The sequence below is a fragment of the Cetorhinus maximus genome, chromosome 14 (genome assembly GCF_964194155.1).
Source record: "Cetorhinus maximus chromosome 14, sCetMax3.hap1.1, whole genome shotgun sequence".
Taxonomy (NCBI): domain Eukaryota; kingdom Metazoa; phylum Chordata; class Chondrichthyes; order Lamniformes; family Cetorhinidae; genus Cetorhinus; species Cetorhinus maximus.
Genome location: NC_135892.1, coordinates 80,387,458 through 80,406,271, shown reverse-complemented (window position 1 = coordinate 80,406,271; position 18,814 = coordinate 80,387,458). Strand labels below are relative to the sequence as shown.

The 18,814-nt window shown below is 42.5% G+C and overlaps 1 long non-coding RNA gene across 3 annotated transcripts; it reads right to left on the bottom strand.

The window, feature by feature from the left end:
• Positions 1-3,275: 3,275 nt before the first annotated feature.
• On the bottom strand, positions 3,276-17,137 carry LOC144690148 (uncharacterized). 3 transcript variants are annotated; one of them, XR_013578768.1, is made up of 3 exons: positions 8,071-8,417; positions 7,435-7,480; positions 3,276-3,503 (listed from the first exon to the last, which is right to left on the bottom strand). It is a non-coding gene; the product is annotated as an uncharacterized LOC144690148 (long non-coding RNA). The 3 variants fall into 3 exon arrangements; XR_013578770.1 differs by lacking the exon at positions 3,276-3,503 and adding an exon at positions 6,445-6,696; XR_013578769.1 differs by lacking the exons at positions 3,276-3,503; positions 8,071-8,417 and adding exons at positions 6,512-6,696; positions 17,052-17,137.
• Between the last annotated feature and the right edge of the window lie 1,677 nt (positions 17,138-18,814).

Here is an 18,814-nt window from a genome sequence, read left to right as displayed (position 1 = left end):
ATGTTCCATTTTCTGCGCTCTATTTGTACCCAACACAATAAACAAGCTGATTGATATTTATTATATATTGTGGCTCATTGCACGTTTTTGCATATTGCTGTGAATATCACAACAAATAAAAGCTAACTAGTATTTTTTTTCAGCTGCAGAGGTTTTGTTTAATGTCGCTCTGAATTCTGTGTTTCACAAACTGGCAAGTAGCATGATTGTTTTCTATTGATAGAAAATTTCTCCTTGTTCTCTCTTCAATGGTTTTTATGATAAATTATTTAAGAGAGTCATTTGCTACTCACAAAACTGTAACTAAGTGTAATCTTTCCTCGTGTACTCTGATCAGTGAGTTCAGCTGACTAAAATAGTCAGCAAAAATGACCAGATATTTTGAAGGTATACTTTCTACGGTTTCACAATATGTTTTTGTTTAATCACCCTTATCAGGGATATGAATGCAAGGAAAGAACTTAAATATTGGGCAGAATTTTCTGCCTGTTGGGCGGGCGGAACGGGAGCGGGTGGATGTGGACATTTTACGCCAATTAAGGCCCGCCCAGCGTGAACTGCGGCTCCCGAGGACAGCGGGAGTGGACGGGCGGCAGTGGGACTGCAATGACCACCGGGTCCAATGACGACCTGCGGCCTTTTTGAAAAAGCTGCTGCGGCCTTTCAAAGGCTGACAAACATGGCTACTGGAAGGACTCCCCAGAGCGCTGCTGGTGAGCAGGCCAGGCAGGAGGGAAGGGCAGGGGGGCACTTTGCCCCTCGTTTTTCTGACCTTTGCCTTGCTGCCCTCCTCAAGGAGGTGGCAGCACGGCGGGAGGTCCTCATACCCCAGGATGGGAGGAGGAGGCCCCCCCTCCACATGACCAAACATGCCTAGGAGGATGTTGTGGAGGTTCTGAGCTCCCACGACATGGTGCGATGCACCTGGACCCAGTGTTGCAAGCGCTTCAATGACCTCTTGTGCTCGGGAAGGGTGAGTACCATGTTGGCATTGGTCACTTAACCCAGCAGGTAGGCTTTCCCCCTGCCCCCACCCCCCACCAACCCCCAACCAAAGTCAGGGTGATGGCATGCTGCGAGGGGAGCTTCAAGGTGGCGTGGCACCGATCGATCTGCTGTCCTCTGCGCTCCATGTGCTTGTGCCTCCTTGCTATGGAAGGTTAGCCCGTGTGGTGCCACATGTGATGTCGGAAGAATTTGGCCAAGGGTAGCAGGGGACAGGCCTAGCATCTTTGTGCGAGTGTTCGGCAGCAGTGGGGTGAGGAGGCACTGGAGCCCTGCAATGTCCCACTCTGGTTGGGGTGGACAGGCCGTGAAGAGAGTCCAGTTACAAGTAGCACTAATCAATGCTCTTCTTTCCTTTTCAGGAGCTCCTCTGCTAGTGACCATTGCATCCAGTGAGGCTGTGACAACTGGGGAGGTGCCAGCTGTGGAACTGGCCACTCCCTCCCAGGCAGGGCCAGCACATGCTCCACGGGCCAGAGGACGTCCGTCAAGGTCATCGAGGTCAACAGGACAGCAGAGCGGGCAGGCTGTCTCAGATGCCAATCCCATTGAGAGGGCAGCACCAAGACGTAGCACCCAAAAATGTAAACATAAGGCACCTTTGGTACACCACGGGTTTATCACTGGTGCTTTTGTGTTGGCTCCTATTGTACCACTGCTCAGCCTCTGTTCTTGGGTGGCGGAGAGGCATCATGAGCCACCTTCTGACGGGATAGCCCTTGTCACCCAGCAGCCATCCATCCAGCCAGGCTGGAGCACTGAAGAGCCCCGGCACCTGGGAGTGTCTGAGGATGTAGGCATCGTGGGAGCTTCCTGGGTATTTTGCACAGACTTGTAGAATCAGCATCCTGTGATCACACACTATCTGCACGTCCATGGAGTGGAATCCCTTCCTGTTGACAAAGGCACTGGGCTCACCTGCTGGCACCTTGATGGTCACATGTGTGCAGTCTATTGCACCCTGGACGCAAGGGAAGCCAGCAATCACTGTGAAGCCTATGGCTCACTGTGTCTGGCTTGTCTGGTCCCAGTGGTAGTGGATGAAGGTCAATGCCCATCTGAACAGAGCATCTGTAACCTGCTTGACACAAGTGTAGATAGCTGTTTGGGAGACACCGCAAAGATCACCCACCAACCCCTGGAAGGAGCCAGAGGCATAGAGGTTGAGGGCAGCTGTGACCTTTAGGGCCACTGGCATGGGGTGTCCACCCACACAGTTAGTGGGTATCTCAGGCCCAATCATCTGACAGATATAGTTGACTGTCTCCCTTGAGAGATGGAGCCTCCTTCAGCACTGCACCTCAGATATATTGAGGTAGCTGCTTTGCCACCTGTATACCCTGGCAGCAGGATAGTGGCGCCTTCTGCGGCCCCCGTCTGCCTTGGACCACCTCTTGGCCCTGCGCCCCTTGTGCCTGCGCCTCCCCTCCCAAAGGTGGCTCCCCTGGAGGCTGAATGTGCACTCCTGGCCTCCTCCTCCTTCTAGCCTTCCTTTCCTCGTCAGAGGTGGTGCCTCCAGTCGAGAGTTCAACTCCCATTCCCAGGCTAAGGGAAGGCTTCCTGAAGCCTGCAGGCCCCAAAAAGATTCTTCACTGCAGAGTGCTGACCTGAAGGTTGTGAGTCCAGTCCAAGCAGCTGGTATGCGTTTTGAAGTATTGCAGCTCACACAGTCAAGTATCAGTTACTTTCCAAATTAAATATTTGACAGAGCACACTTGTGACCTCCATATGACTTGTGACCCCACCTCTTATCCCACCCGTGGATCAGGTTTATACAAATGTCTCCTAACCGCCTGCCCATTGCGCCTGTGCGCCGACCCGAAGATTGCACGGACCCCGAAAAATCGGCATCAATTGGTGCCTCAAGGGCCTTAAGTGGCCAACTAATTAACAGCGGGCTCGCATCGGATATCATCGCATGCCCACCTACCGAAATATCGCAATGGCGCGCATCATTTTAGGTGTCGGCGTGGGGGCCCCGCCCCCGCACGCCAACGGGAAAATTCTGCCCCTTAAAACATTTACTCCTGTGTCTTCCCTGTAATATGATTTTTAAATCTGATTTACTCTGCAGTATCTGTGACTTGTTTATTTTAATAGAACCACTTTTAATCTGGCCATAAGGAAGAGAGATCGCACTGAAAGAGACTTTTAGCAAGTAGTGTAGTTCTCCATAATAAAATCCAGCAGGGCTGTGTATAAAAATGAAATTATAATACTTGCCATTTTTTTAAGAAATAATTTTATTTTGTTATTGAGTAATACAGCAAGTTACACCTTTTCTCATGTTGGTGTGGAATACAGATTAGAAGGCATGCCTGCATGATGGAAGGAGATACATGCTGGTTTCAGATACAGTCAGTGTATTATTTTTTCTGCTTGGCAGATGTCCTCCAGATTCTTTATCCACATTTTTGTGGTGGATGAGTAGTTGGTTGTACCAGAGTTGAGGAATGTACCTTCCTGCACTTCTTGCTTGAAATGAAATCTGAGCAAGCCTGCAAGTAACAATGAGATCTCTTAACCTGCGGAATATAGGCCGAACGGACCCAGGTTGGGTCAGTGCGGGACATCAAAGTCAATTATAATTTGCATGATCTTCAGAACATTTGCCCAGTGCCAGGAGGTGTGTTTGAGAATACCCAGATACAGCCAATGCTTGCCTGAAGGGATCATCGGGGAGGATTTTTACCTGGTTGGGTGGGTGCGGCAGGCGGGCCTGGGAGCAGCTGCCAACCCGGCCACTGTCCGCGATCGGGCCCCGAACCCGATTTCGTGCTGGCTGGCCAATTGAAGGCCAGCGAGCGTGAATCGCGTGCTGTAGCGCTGCCAGGGTCGGGGTGGGGGGAGGGCGAGCGCGAAAATTTCCACCAGCGCGCGGATGTGCACACTGAAAGCCCCCTGAAGGCACAGAGCTGCCTCAGGGAGCTGAAGATTTATAACATTGCAAATAAAGATTTAAAAGATAAGGTAAACATGTCCCCTCATGTGAGTTTGTCACATGAACAAGGACATGTTATAAATGAGATTTAAACATTTTTAATTCCTGTTGGAAACCTCATCCTGCCCGGGGATGAGATTTCATAAAAAATCCAAAGACCGTCTGGCCGATTCACCGAAAAATTTCATTTAATTATTACTTTAATGGGTTAATAGGCCCATTAATTGTTGGCAGCCGTGTTGTCAACTCCTGCATGCACCCGCCAACCAAAATATCACACTAGTGCGCGATGACGCCAGAACGCTCGCCTGAAGTCATCGTGCGTCATTTTACGCTCAAGCGTGTCGGGCGCATGCCCGCACGCTGACCAAAAAATTCTGGCCCATGTGAAATTTCTGGAGTTTGTGTGCGGTAGGTTAATTTAGTCGAGGATGTTGAGCTAGCCACTGCAGATGGAGGATCAGCCATGATTTCATTGAATGAAGGAACAGGCTTGAGAGGCTAAATGATTTATTCTTGTGCCTAACAACATGGGCTGAATTTTACGTTCCATGGGTGGGTGCACGCTTGACCCGCTCGGGCATAAAATAACGCGCGATGAGGTCAGGCGTGCAAATCCGACGTCATTGCGCACTTGCACGATATTTTGGTCGGCAGGCGTGCACAGAAGTCAGCAGCTTGCCTGCTAACAATTAAGAGGCCTATCAAGGCCCTTAGTCAATTAATTTATTTCTGTTTTTTGCTCCCGGTTTAACTGGGCGAATTGGCCAGGTAGCCTTTGCATTTTTCACGAAAGCTCATCCGCGGACAGGATGAGGTTTCCAACAGTAAATAAAAATCCAATAAAAAATTTTTAACATCCTTTTTAACATGTCCCTCTTCATGTGACTGAGTCACATGTGGGGACATGTTTATATCATTTCTAAAATCTTTTATTTGTGTATGTCCAATTCTTCAGCTCCCTGAGGCAGCTCTGTGCCCTCAGGGAGCTTTCAGTGCGTGCTCCCCCATGCATGTGCAGACTTTACGGCTTGCACTCCTCCTGCCCCCATCCCGGCAATGCTGAGCTTTTCAGCGCGTATTTCACCTGGCTGGCCGTTAATTGGCCAGCCAGCGTGAATTGGTGGTCAGGGGCTGGTCACGGGGAGTGAACCGTTCCCCGGCCGCTCTCGGGCCTGCCTGCCCGATGACCTCAAAATTCTGCCCCATGAGTTATTATGTTGTTCGTGTCAGCCTAATGTCTCCTTCTATTGGTTCCCTGGGAGTAGGTGCACAAATTTTATTCTTATATGATTAAATTTATGATATAAACTTTCAGAGTGAAATCTATATGTTATTCCACTCAAAACTGTGTTGTGAGATTTTGCTTACTCAGTGCACTTATTTTCGTGCTACTATATATTTATGCTGAACAGGCTATGCAATTAATTACTTTACTAACTACTTTTGAGCAGTGCTTTCTTTAGCCTTCAGATTTATGTGACCATTTAAAAAAATGTTCATATCCTTTCCTGATCACACAACGTTAAGATAGAATTTATGTTCCTAATGAAAAACCTCTTGTCGAATAGGCAGATTTGTAAAATCCATTTCATTATTTCCTACATTTTAATCAGATTAGATCTATTTCTGCATATGCCATTTATCTGATGTTTAAAATTCTTTTTACCACTAGGGAACTCCACATTTGCAATAATTAAATATAATGAATTGGCTAATTTTCCAGCTAACTAAAACCGATTGCTTAGCGGTTGTGATCCCCATTTACTTCCCAACGTACTTTTTCATTCTTCCCCACTGGGGCCACGCTTGCTAAGTAGGTGCATGACATACTCATGGGCCAATTTTCCTCTTCAGCTGCAACGCCATGCATTTTTATCAGAACAGAATTTCCACTTGCCGCTTCCTTGTGTCTCTATTCTTTCCAATTTCCTGGGGTCAGGATAATTTACCTATGGAAACAGGCACTGGGTTAATTTATAGCACTGCTGGAATGCCCCCTTAGGTTCAGGGGAGGCAATTGTAGGCGCAGCATAGCATGGCTGGCAGTGCTTATTTAAAATTAAGCCTTTATTTAGGTTTAAATTTTTAAGTTTGCTACTTTGACTGAGGCACTTAATTGTTCTATGATTAATTACATTAGTAACCTGTTAAAATTTTAATAAAACCTACAGCTCATAGCTACATTGAAACCAGGGCTGCATCAAGATTTCTTGCAGCCAGCATTGCTCAAGGGCAAATGTAGGAAATAAGCCACCCTGTTACTTGCTTATAATAGGCCTGCTCAAATTTCACTGGAAGTATTATATTCCCCAATGGACTATTGGGTGGGATGTCATAGAAGTGGCATTGGATGACAGGGAGCTGCCATGATAGCTCTCCGACCTATTTCGCTCTGCTTCCCACCAAAGTTATGGTATAGTGTAACCAGTGTAGAAATTGGACTGTAAAATGCCTTATGACCTTGCCTCCCTTTGAAGGCATTATCTTGGACTCACTTATGTCTTTTTCATCTTCCTGAATCCTCTTTCTATGGTGGCCGCCCCACAGGGATCCTTGCCATTTTGTTGCCTGCTCACTCCTTCTTGGATGGCAATATTGTGCAGGCTACAATGGTGATGGGGGGTCCTGTGATGCAGAGGCTAGTGTCTCTGCCTCTGAGTCATAAGCTCTGTGTTTGAGTTCCACCCCAGGATTTGATGGCCAAGGAAGGTGTGTTCATAATGCAGTCAAAGGGGTTTATTATCAACCTGCAAGCAGTGGGAAAGATTCCTGGTCAGCCATGCGATGAAAAGAAAGTTGCAACCCATACCATCCATAGCTCCAGACTACAACACGCATATAAAAATGTATGTTGCCACAGCAACTTGGACTCCCTGTGTGATCTATAACATGCACAACCACAGCAGTGATGAAATTAAGACTTTGGCTAGACTATGGCGGAGAACCCCTGCCCGAGCAGCTCAAATAACAAAGCTTATACATCAACCTCCTCATGCTATGACTCATACTACTTCAGGTGGTGGCATTGTACATATTACTTTGCTGTCTAATTGGGCAGCAATCGGACTATATCAGCCATGGCTGCAAAAAGTAGTCCTGCTCTCCAAAAAGCCATCTGTCTATTCTCTCAGGACTTCAAATAATGCAAGCAAATGGACTGTTTCACAGTTAAAGGATTGTGGTTGTTTATTGAAAAATGTGAATTAACTTATGAAATCACAGTGCTGTTATATGAAACCGCCTGAAGGTATATGGAATTGTATTCCTTTTCCTCTATGCATTTAGGTTGGTGTGCGGAGCACTGCAGACTAGAGCATTTCACCTGTAATATCTTGGACTTTCAGCAACCCTGTCTGGTGGTAAAAATACATTATCCCCTGAACAAATGACTCCATTCCACTGGAAAAATGATAACTGGTGTTTCCTTTGGCAAACATGAATATAGTTGTTTACTTTATATGGATATGAATTGCACTTTGACTTACCCAGTGTATATCCCCTGCAGGCAGTAGCCTGGAAGAATAGTGATGGCTTCAGAAAAATGGCAGAAATGTAGAAGGAAACAAAAGTGTGTAAGATATTCAGTGCAAAAGTAGAACAGTGCCAAAAACCTAAACTTCAACAGTAACTAAAATGACAATGACCTTGTTTTAGGAAGAACTCCAAAGTATTCTGGTCCTGTTTAGCAGTTGTGCAAACTTGAAATGGACTCACATTATAACTCATGAAATTCCCCATTGGGTAATAAATGTACCACTGAAATGAAGTTATGCATTCTAGTGCAACCCGAACAGTGAAATATTTTGTATGTAAAAAAAGTCATGAATTTATTATATTAACAACATTTTCAATATAATTTGATATTTATTGTGTGTTGATCTAGGTATTTTGTTTACTTTATAATATGTGCAATTGAAGCTTGAAGCTGTACTACAAGCAGAAAATTTGACAGTGTCTGTGATAGGAATAGCGGGGGCTTTAAAATCATAGTTCAATAGTGATCTGTATTTCTAGTTGCATGTTATTTTTCCTTTCCCAGATTCATTGCACTATATTGTATTCTACAACAGTAAATCTGTACAAGAATGACTCAAAGATATGGTAGAGGAAACACATCTTACCCAAAGATTTTGCATCAGCCAAATTGGAATAAGCACAAATCACACTGGGGGAAGGAAGAGCAGATGGAATTTTTTTCATGCCTAGGAAACTCTGTCAGTGTGAAACTAAACAGAACAAAGATTAGAGGCAGGCTGAAAACACCAGAAGCCACAAAAGCTAGAGGGAAATTCTTCAAAATATGCAACAACAAAAAATCCTCAAAAGGAAAGAGCTTTGAAAGAGGAAAGCAGAAGTTTTGGATTCTCCACGTCTATAGCATTCCGAAGATTAAACTTGCAAAAGATGGAGATTTCTTGTACTAAATCTGTGTGTTGGTCAATCAGATTGCATCTCGATAAGTCCAGAGACTTGGCATCAAGCCTGAATCTCCAACGTCATCACACACAGATTAAGTGAGTCTCAGTGTCTGCAGAGAACTAGTTATGCAATCGATGCCTTAAGGTAGGCTGTGGTTACAATATTTAATTCAGATGAAATCTTTCAGTGTTTTTATTGATGTGCGGTGCAGCTGGTCACCCTGTATCGCAGCTCACATATATGAGCCAAATCACAAATGTTTACAGCAACGACAGTGCAGTTAGCTTGATCCTTTACTCATCCAACAGCCACACCCAAACACTTTCCAACTAGAGTCACTGAAGAACCATCAGGAGCAAGAACACTTGGTAATTTCTTTCTTCTCCCTAGCCTAGAGGTGTTGAAGCCAACTGTGGTACCCCTCACTGTCATTTCAATCAAGACCAGATAACCCAGCATAAATTTGGGATGAAAACTGGGATCTACCTGACTTTCAGTACTACACTAAATAGTAAATTTACCATCTCTGCCAGCAGGAACACAGTTTGAGCTTCTGTTCTTTGATATTCAAAAATATTTAATCTGTTCTCATCTATAGTGGAAAAGATTTATTGTCACAATCATCAAGGAATGTGTAACAAAATATCCTTTTCATTTCCTCTAAAAAGGGTGAACATTGACCATATTTTTCAGGTACATCTGTTGGCATTTCAGTACATATATTTAAATGAGCTTCTCTGGGATAACAAAGCTGTAAATTCAAATGACTATTAAAAGCTTTGTTATAGATTGTACATTTTTGCCAAACTCTTTCCCATTTATATGTGAATTTCATTTACATATGTGTTTATGCCACAAGCAGGTATCTCTTTAGCAATTATGAACATATGAACAAGGAGCAAGACTAGGCCATTCAGCCCCTCGAGCCTGCTCTGCCATTTAATAAGATCATGGCTGATCTGATAGTAACCTGAAATCTGCATCCCACCCGTCCCCGATAACTTATCAATCCCTTTGATTACCAAAGATCTATCCACCTCTGCTTTAAAAATATTCAGACTCTGCTTCCACCTCCTTTTCAGGAAGAGAGTTCCAAAAACTCACGACCACCTGAGTGAAAAAATTTCACCTCATCTCTGTGTAAATGGGCGACCCCTTATTTTTAAACAGTGGAAAGGGACAAAAATAGATCACAACTTTCCCTTCCTTTAATGCCTTCTATGCCTTACAAATGAAGTTGAGTCTGCTTTTGATCTCTATGGCTAAGGATTGGGAGGGAGGAGTACTGCTGCCCGGTATTCCTGTTTCAGTGTTACAACCAAGTGCTGGCGGGAACTACTCAAAGATGTGACACAAATGTTCCTGGTCCTCTCCCATTGACCATGCTCAGAAGAAACAATGGATTAATACTCACAGCTCAATCTAAACCCAATACACAGCTCATTATAGCAATAATGTCTCCTGTATCCAGAACTGAATGTCCTGTTAGCAGCTTTGCTGTAATACCAATAAGGGGATTTATGTGTTGATGAATAGGTCTAGTCTAAGATGCATTATAATAACTCTCATTAACCTCCTAAAAAGCTGCGTTGTCTTTTGTTTGAGCAATTTTGAAGTAACATATTTATATCAGGTTGTAGTTGTTGGAGGCCAATCATCTCAGCCCCAGGAATTTGCTGCAGGAATTCCTCAGGGCAGTGCACTAATCCCACCATTTTAAATTGCTTCATCAATGACCTTATCTCCATCATTAGGTCAGAAGTATGAATGTTCACTGATGATTGCATGGTGTTCAGTTCAATTTGTATTTCGTCAGGTAAAGAAACAGCTCCTGATCCCATACGGCAAGACCTAGACAACTTTCAGGCTTGGGCTGAAAAGCGGCAAGTAACATTCACAGCACATAAGTGCCAGGCAATGATTATCTCCAGCAAGTGGGAGATTCCCCACCTCCCTTTGACATTCAATGGCCTAGCCATCATCAAACCCCCACCATCAACATCCTGAGGCCAACACTGACCAGAAACTTAACTAGACCTGCCACATAAACACTGTAGTTACAACTGCAGGACAGAGGTTGAAATTTATGCCTGAATAATTCACCTGTTGACTCCCTAAAGACTTTAGTTAATTGAGTGGGCAACATGGTAGCAGATGGGGTATAATGTGGGGAAGTGTGAGGTTATTCATTTTTGTAATAAAAATAGAAAAAAACATCATATTTTAAAAGTTGTGAGATTTTTAAATTTGATGTCCAAAAAGACTTGGGTGTATTCATACAAGGGACTGAGAAAGTTAGCAGGTAGTTATAGCAAGAAATTAGGTAGGTAAATGGGCATGTTGGCCTTTATTGCAAGGTGCTTGGAGTATAAGAATAAAGAAGTCATGCTACAATTGTATAGGACTTTGGTGAAACCACATTTGGGGTACTGTACACAGTTTTGGTCTCCATATTTAAGGAAGGATATACTTGTTTCAGAAGTGACACAGTGAAGCTTCACCAGATTAGTTCTTGGGATGAGAGGGTTGTCACTTGATGAAAGGCTGAATTGGACCTATACTCCCTGGAGGTTAAGGAGAATGAGAGGCGATCTCATTGAAACATACAGGATTTTGAAAGAGCTTAACATAATAGACACTGAGAGGTTGTTTCCCTTGACTGAGGAATCTAGAACACAAGGATAGTCTCAGGATAAGGCATTGGTTATTTAGGACTGAGATTAGGTAAAATTTCTTCATTCAGAGGGTTGTGAATCTTTGGAATTCTTTATCCCAGAGGGTTGTGTATGCTCCAGCATTGAGTATACTCAAGACTGAGATCAATAGATATCCAATCTCTAAGGGAATCAAGGGATATGGGGAATTGGCAGGAAAACAGATTTGAGGTAGAAGATCAGCCATAATCGTAGTGGATGATGGAACAAGTTAGAGAGGCCAAATGGTCTATTTCTGCTCCTATTTCTTATATTCTTTCCACTACCTACTATAGGCATAAGTGAGGAGTGTGGCGCACTTACATGAGTGAGTTCAGCTTTAATAAGGATCAAAAAACTCAACACTATTAAGGATGAAACAAACCGCTTGATAGGCATTACATCCAACAATTTAAAGATTTATTCCATCCACCACAAGTGCAACATGGCTGCAGGGTGTAACATCTATAAGATGCATTGTGGCACCTTACCAAAGTTTCTTCAAAAGCCTCTCCCAAACCTGTGATCTCTACCAGCTAGAAGGACAAGGCAGCAGATGGATGAGAACACCACCGCCTGCAAGATCCCCTTCAAGTCAGACACCACATAACTTGAATGAATATCATTGTTCCTTCATCATTGCTGGGTCAAAATCCTAGAACTCTTTACCTAACAGCACTGAAGGAGTACCTGCACCACATGGGCTGCAGCAGTTCAAGATGCAGGTCACCACCATCGTTTCAGGGGACATTAGGAATTGTCAATAAACGCTGACCTTGCCATATCCCATGAATGAATAAATTTTACAAAAAGGTGCAACTGTTTTCTAACCTGTTCCATACTTACTTTAATATCTCCTTATCAATTTCAAAGGAAAATGAAAATCTCTCCAACAGATGATCAAAGTCTCCTCATATCAGATGATCAAGCTGCATGCAGTTGCATATGAAAGATGACCAATTGATCTTTAATAGCTTCTTGCCTTGACAACATTTCGGTATTTCATTGTGAATAAAGGGTTTAAACTTTGTATTGTATTTTCACAACTGTAATGCAAAGAATTCAACGGTGTCTTCATATTCATAATGTTTTGGCTGTAGGTATCCCAGCATTCTACCTTCTATCCTGTATGAAAGTATTCATTCACCGTGCAGACTGATCATCATATAGGAATTTCTTTGAATCTATTTGTCAGGTCATCTTTTTTCTCCCTACTCTTTTTCCTAAGTAATGCAGCTTCTCAATTTACTGAAGCAGGAGCAACTTTTTGACAATCTCTGAATGCATCAGTTGCTCTTAATGGCTGGTAAGCCATTTGTCATGCCATTGTTCTCTAAACTATCTTTTAACCATAAAATCTGAAATTCTTGGTTTTCTAAGCATTAAGTGATCAGATATCATGCTCCAAATTGAGATTGGCATTTTGACTCTGCAGGTTTAGTTCTCAAACATTGCTGATTACAAGATCAGAAAATCACAAGAAAATCACAGATTCAGATAAGAAAGCCTATTCAATCCATATTTGTTCATCCATTCAGAATACCCTACACCCTACTTTTCATAGCATCCAAGTGCTTCTTAAATTCTTTTGCCAAGCTTTTCTGTGTAAGTCCACTTGTGTGTTCGTCGTTCTTTGTCTAAAGAAGAACTTCCAGGCATTAGCCCTTTATTTTTTAGCAATTCAAACTTTTGCCCTCTTATCGTAGTGTCATGGTTTGCTTTCAGGAAGTGTTCCAAATTTACTTTCTGTATAAAGATACTATCTTATATTCCTCCGTCTACACTCTACAGCTTTGGTTATAATTGCTTTGTTGATTAGTGCTTTGTATTGCTTGACCATACGAGGTCCGATTGTCCTCTGCCTACACTCATGGAATTGAAGAAATATGAGAATGAGTGCCAGTGATGTCACAACACCTTCCATCTTATTTTCCTGTGTTATTGCTTAACAGAGGTACCAATGGTGGATCATCCACTGATATTGAAGCTTACTGAATGTGCCCAGCTTTCTCAAATCAAAGGTTTTGAGAAGGAAGTGGGAACTAGGTCTGGTTGCTTTATTTTTTTCCCTCCACGCTGCCTGGAGAGCTAAGAAGCCTGCAACAATGATTTACTTTCCCCCTTCTAGGCGCATTTGGTGTTCCTGAGCTGGGCAAGTGTTCTGGCTATTGAAATGGCCTGAACTTGGAAATACAGGTTGTAGTAATCTGATGTGTAATATACCTTTAAGAAGAATGTATAATGGAAGATCACATGATCTTATTATCCAATGAATCCAATGACTGAGTAGCACAGGCTTCCTCAGTAGTCAGTTAGTCTGTAGTCCGAAAAAGAAGTCTAGAGTTAGAGTCTGTAGTGTAGAGACAGAGTTTGAGTTGTAAGCGCATAAGTGTTGCTGCTGAGTTCCTTTGTAAATACATAGAATGTGGTCTACATGAGAACTGTCTGCTGATCTACTCTGTCTACGGTGCCAACTCAGTCATCCCGGAACAAGCGTGCAACCCGGCTCCATTAGACCTACTAAACTAAGGACCAGGATCCAACAAACTGGCGATGAAAGATAAAGCAAAGAAAAGCAAGGAAGGACGAGAAAAAAGCAAGAAAAGTAGGGAAGGGAATCATGTAAACCGAAAGCGGGCCAGAGCTTGCAGGGTAATTGTAAGTTGAATTTCCGTCCTAATCGTCAAAACAATCCCCTCAACGCAAGCCGCAGTTTGGAATAGTTGATTCTTTTGACCAAACTGTGGATGATTGGTCTCATTATGTTGAACGCTTCATGTTCTTTTTCCAAGCTAGCGACATTGTGGAAGAGGAGAGGAGGCGCATGATCCTCTTATCCATGTGTGGGAGTAAGACCTATGACTTGATTCGAAGTTTGACGGCACCCCACTGACCCAGATCCGAAAATTTTTGATGACTTAGTGAACCTTGTGAAGAGTCACTACCAGCCCAAGCCCTGAGTAACTGTACAATGGTTCAAATTTAATTCAAGAAATACAGCCCCAGGGGGGATAGTTGCTTGTTACGTGGCAAGTCTGAAACGGTTAACAGAATATTGCGAGTTCAGTACATCTGTAAATGATATGCTTAGAGATTGTTTGGTGTGCGGTATAAATGAAGATGCAATTCAGAAGAGATTACTGCCTGAAACAAATTTGGATTTTCAGATGGCACTAGAAATAGCACTGGCCATGGAAAGCACAGTGAGGAACTTGGAAACTATACAGGGAGCGCAAAATGGCGCTGTACTCCACGTTGGGCGGGGAGCCCCAGCTAAAATGCACAGCTCTGATGAGAAGCGGGAAGCAGACACCGCTTGCAGACAAATAAAAGGAAATGACTTAGCAGCTAAAACATGGAAGAATGGTAACAGAAGTGGAAGCAGACAACCTTGTAATGAATGGAAATTTAAAAACATTGAATGTTTTTACTGTCATTGGAACGGACACCCCATGAGACATTGCAAGGATAGAATCAGGCAGATTTTCAATCAAAAGGTAAAACCCTGTGAGATCCACAACATCGAAGAGCCTGAAGTAACAGATTCTGATATTTACTCATTGTATAATTTAAAGGTAGGAAGAACAGAACCAATCAATGTAATGAATGATAGGCCTATCAGAATGGAGGTGGATACAGGAGCTTTCACTACTGTAGTAGGTGAGCACACCTTCAAATACCTGAATTATGGAGAATGTAAATTAAATTTGGAAGGAACAGGTGCCAAATTGAGAACTTACATGGGAGAATACATCAAAATCAAAGGTATAAGCAGGGTTACTGTACAGTGCGGAAGTCAATCAGTAAAATTACCCTTGATGGTGGTAGCAGGTGAGGGGCACCGGTGCCAAGGAAAACCTCCGAGCTAAAACCAGCTAAAATGGGTTGATCAATTACTATGGACGCTTCTTGCCTAATTTGTCTACAGAACTAGCACCCCTGTATTACCTACTCAAGAAAAACCAATGTTGGTCTTGGCAAACACCACAGAAAGAAGCTTTCACAAAGGTGAAACAACTGTTATACTCTTCCACCCTATTAGTACATTTTGACCAAAGAAGAGATTTAGTTTTGTCATGTGACACATCACCTTATGGAGTGGGAGCAGTGCTCTCCCATTGAATGGATGATGGATCAGAAAGCCATATTGGATATGTATCAAGAACATTCAACACAGCAGAAAAGGGATACTCACAGGTAGAAAAAGAAGGCTTGTCAATCATCTTTGGTGTTAAGAAATTTCACCAGTATGTACACGGTCATCATTTTACTATCGTTTCGGACCACGAACCTTTGCTAGGATTGTTCAGCGAGGACAAAGCTATACCACCCATAGCCCCAGCAAGAACAGAGATGGGCATTGATTCTGGCAGCGTATGAGTATACTTTCATTCACAGGCCTGGAAATCAGATTGCAAACGCTGATGCACTTCGTCGTTTGCCTTTGAAATAAAACGATGAGGATGTTCCAGTTCCTCAATAACTCGTTTTATTATTGAACTTCTTAGACTCATCACTGGTATGTGCTAGTGAGAATAGAGATTAGACAAGTCGAGACCCAGTCTTATCCAAAGTGCGAGAACAAGTTCTTCACGGTTAGTTACAAGAACAGGAATCTGACGAAATGAAACCATATTTTCACAGAAGAAATGAGATAACCAGCTAGGATGGTATCTTATGGTGGGAAGCTTGAGTGATTGTTCCTCCAAAAAGACAAAAGCCATTGTTAACTGGACTACATAGTGCACATCCAAGTATTTCTCAAATGAAGGCCATAGCATGCAGCTACTTATGGTGGCCGGGAATGGATGGAGGAATAGAGAGCTTAGAGAGAAGTTGGATGTAGTGTCAGCAAGTGCATAAGTTACCTCCAGCAGCTTTGTTACACCCTTGGGAGTGGCCAGGAAGGCCATGGGTACGATTGCATATTGACTATGTGGGACCTTTTATGGGAACAATGTTTCTCCTTATTATTGACGTTCACTCAAAATGGATGGACATATATGAGGTGAAGTCACCAATGTCTTCTGTGACACTTGACAAACTACATCAAAGTTTTGCTATCAACAGGCTACCAGAAGTGGTTGTATCAGATAACAGCTGAGTTTCAATGGTTTATCAGCCTCAACGATAACTCATGTTATCACTCATGTGAAAACTTCACCGTACCACCCTTTTTCGAATGGACTGGCTGAGCGAGCAGTTCAAACATTCAAAAATGATATGAAGAAATTAACAGGAGACTCCATTGCGACCAAGCTAGCACACCTTCTTTTCCATTATAGGACCACCCCTCATATGACAACATGCGGAATTGCTGATGAAACGTCGTCTCAGAACGAGATTGAGCTTAGTAGCTCCAAACTTAAGGGAGAAGATAGAAAGGAGTCAGGGAAGTCAGAAAATTGGACATCACTGTCGTGGTCATGACAGAAAGTTTACCATAGGAGAGATGGTATATGTGAAAAATTTTGGTGAAGGACCTAAATTGTTATTAGGTAAAATAAGTGCAATGACTGGACCTCTTTCTTACCACGTAAAAGTGGAAGACCGAATCTTATGGAGATGTAGACCATATAAGGAGAAGAGAAACAAAGTATCAGGAAATGATTCCTCCAGTGTTCACGACTGCGTCAACATCTCATGTTGAAAGAACTCAGCTGAGTACAGATGTGTCTGAAGGATCGGCTGTACCTGCAAGAGTCGAGGAAACAGATTTTCAGGTGCTCACCGAAGAACCTGATGTTCGGACAACACCAGGAAAGCAGGTTCCTGACAAAACATCTGAAGCTGTAGAGCTGGGATGTTCTACATGCATAAGGAAACCCCCAGAAAGACTGTGTTTGTAAATTGCTTATCTGTGTAAATAATTAGATATTTTGAGAAAAATTGTAATAGTAACTGTAAAAGGTATTCCTGAGTAAAGGGGGAGGGATGTGGTAATCTGATGTGCAATATACCTTTAAGAAGAATATATACTGGAAGATCACCTGATCTTATCCAATGACAGAGTAGTGCGGTCTTCCTCAGTAGTCAGTAGTTTGTAGCAAGGAGAAGAAGTCTAGAGTTAGAGTCTGTAATGTAGAGACAGAGTTTGAGCTGTAAGCACATGTATTGCTGCCGAGTTCCTTTGTAAATAAGTAGAACGTGTTTTACATAAGAATTGTCTGCTGATCTAATCTGTCTATGGTACCAACTCAGCCATCCCAAAACAAGCGTGTAATCTGGATCCATTAGACCTACTAAACCTAGGACCAGGATCCGACACAGGTGGATTTAGGTCAGGCCAAGTCTGATGGAGGAAAGGAAGGAAAATTGGCTTTACAAAATCCTTAGATCTCTTTCACTTCAACATTAGCTACTTTGATACTATTTGTCAAATCTTTATTTCTCTTATTTTTCTTCCTGCATGGACTACCCTAAATTTCCCAAAATTAAATTTAACCTGTTGTTGATCTATCCATTTCGATTAACTCATTTGTTGTTCCCAAGCTGTGCAGTCTCAGCTGCCTGTCCTTCTTTAGTATTGCCTGCAAACTTGACCAGTTTTCAAATGAGCCCCTGAATCTGAGTTCACTTATCCTGGATCTGATAGGCTCCAGGGACTGCCAATGAAAAAACTCATTTGTCAACCTTCTTTCTGGTTTAATGCGTGCCAACAAGTCAAGGATTGACCTGTAGCATGCCAATTTTCCAAGTCTAGGCTTGCAGTTGGCTGGGAAACAAGTTTAAAAGTCAATGAATGGTTACTGTTGTACTATGGGTTCTTTAGATGTCTCAATGATGAGATCTTGAGACTTGTATATTTAAGCATGAATTCTTTATTGTTAACCTTCAACTATTTACAGATCCCCCCGCTTACTGTCATGCATGGTGCTGTTACCTCCATGCAGGCTGGTTCCAGAGTGTTCTCTCAAGACTGTTCTCTCAGTCCATTACCATGTGACTCTATACATCATATCATGGGTGGTGCTATTCTCCGGTCCCACGTTAACCCTTGCTCTGCTGAGCACTTTTATATTGCAGTGGCATGCAGACACACACAACTTCGTACAACAACTACCACCAAAATTAATGGAATTTGGCAGGAAAAAAAGAAGACCGGTTAGGAGAAGACGTCAAATTGATTTGTTTTGGGAGAAATTAGGAAAGATGAAATTGGTAGAAACAAGTGAAAATTAATGTAAAAAAAACTGGAATGGAAAGAGAGAGTGATAAAAAAGGGAGTGGGAAAATTGGACCAATAAGGTGAAAAAGTTTGTTGTTCATACTATTTATAATTTTCAAATAAAATTATTTTACCATTTGATATTTATATTGTAGCAATAAATATACCACTGATAGCTGAAGTTTTTTTAACATAATTGTTTTATTTTCAGCATCACAATGCATTAAGTAAAAAGAAGCAAAGCTGGCTGGGCTTAGGAGATCAGAGGTGACAATCACTCATCTGTCTGAAAGTTAATAACAGATAGACATATTATGAGATTATTATACTTACACTTTTACATGTCATATTTTGTCTGATATTGCAGGCAGCCTGAAAAAGCAATCAACTCTAGTATATGACTCATGTTTTGCTAAGAAAAGGTGAAATCTTTCCTTAGGTTTGGGTGTAGTGCCAAATTTCACACTTGTAGCTGAATATGTGCTTGGCAAAATACACAGTGCATTATTACAAATGGAGTGTTTTTGATTTCTCCCTCTGGAGACTCAACACACAATAAACATTTCTTCAACTGTCACTGTGTAA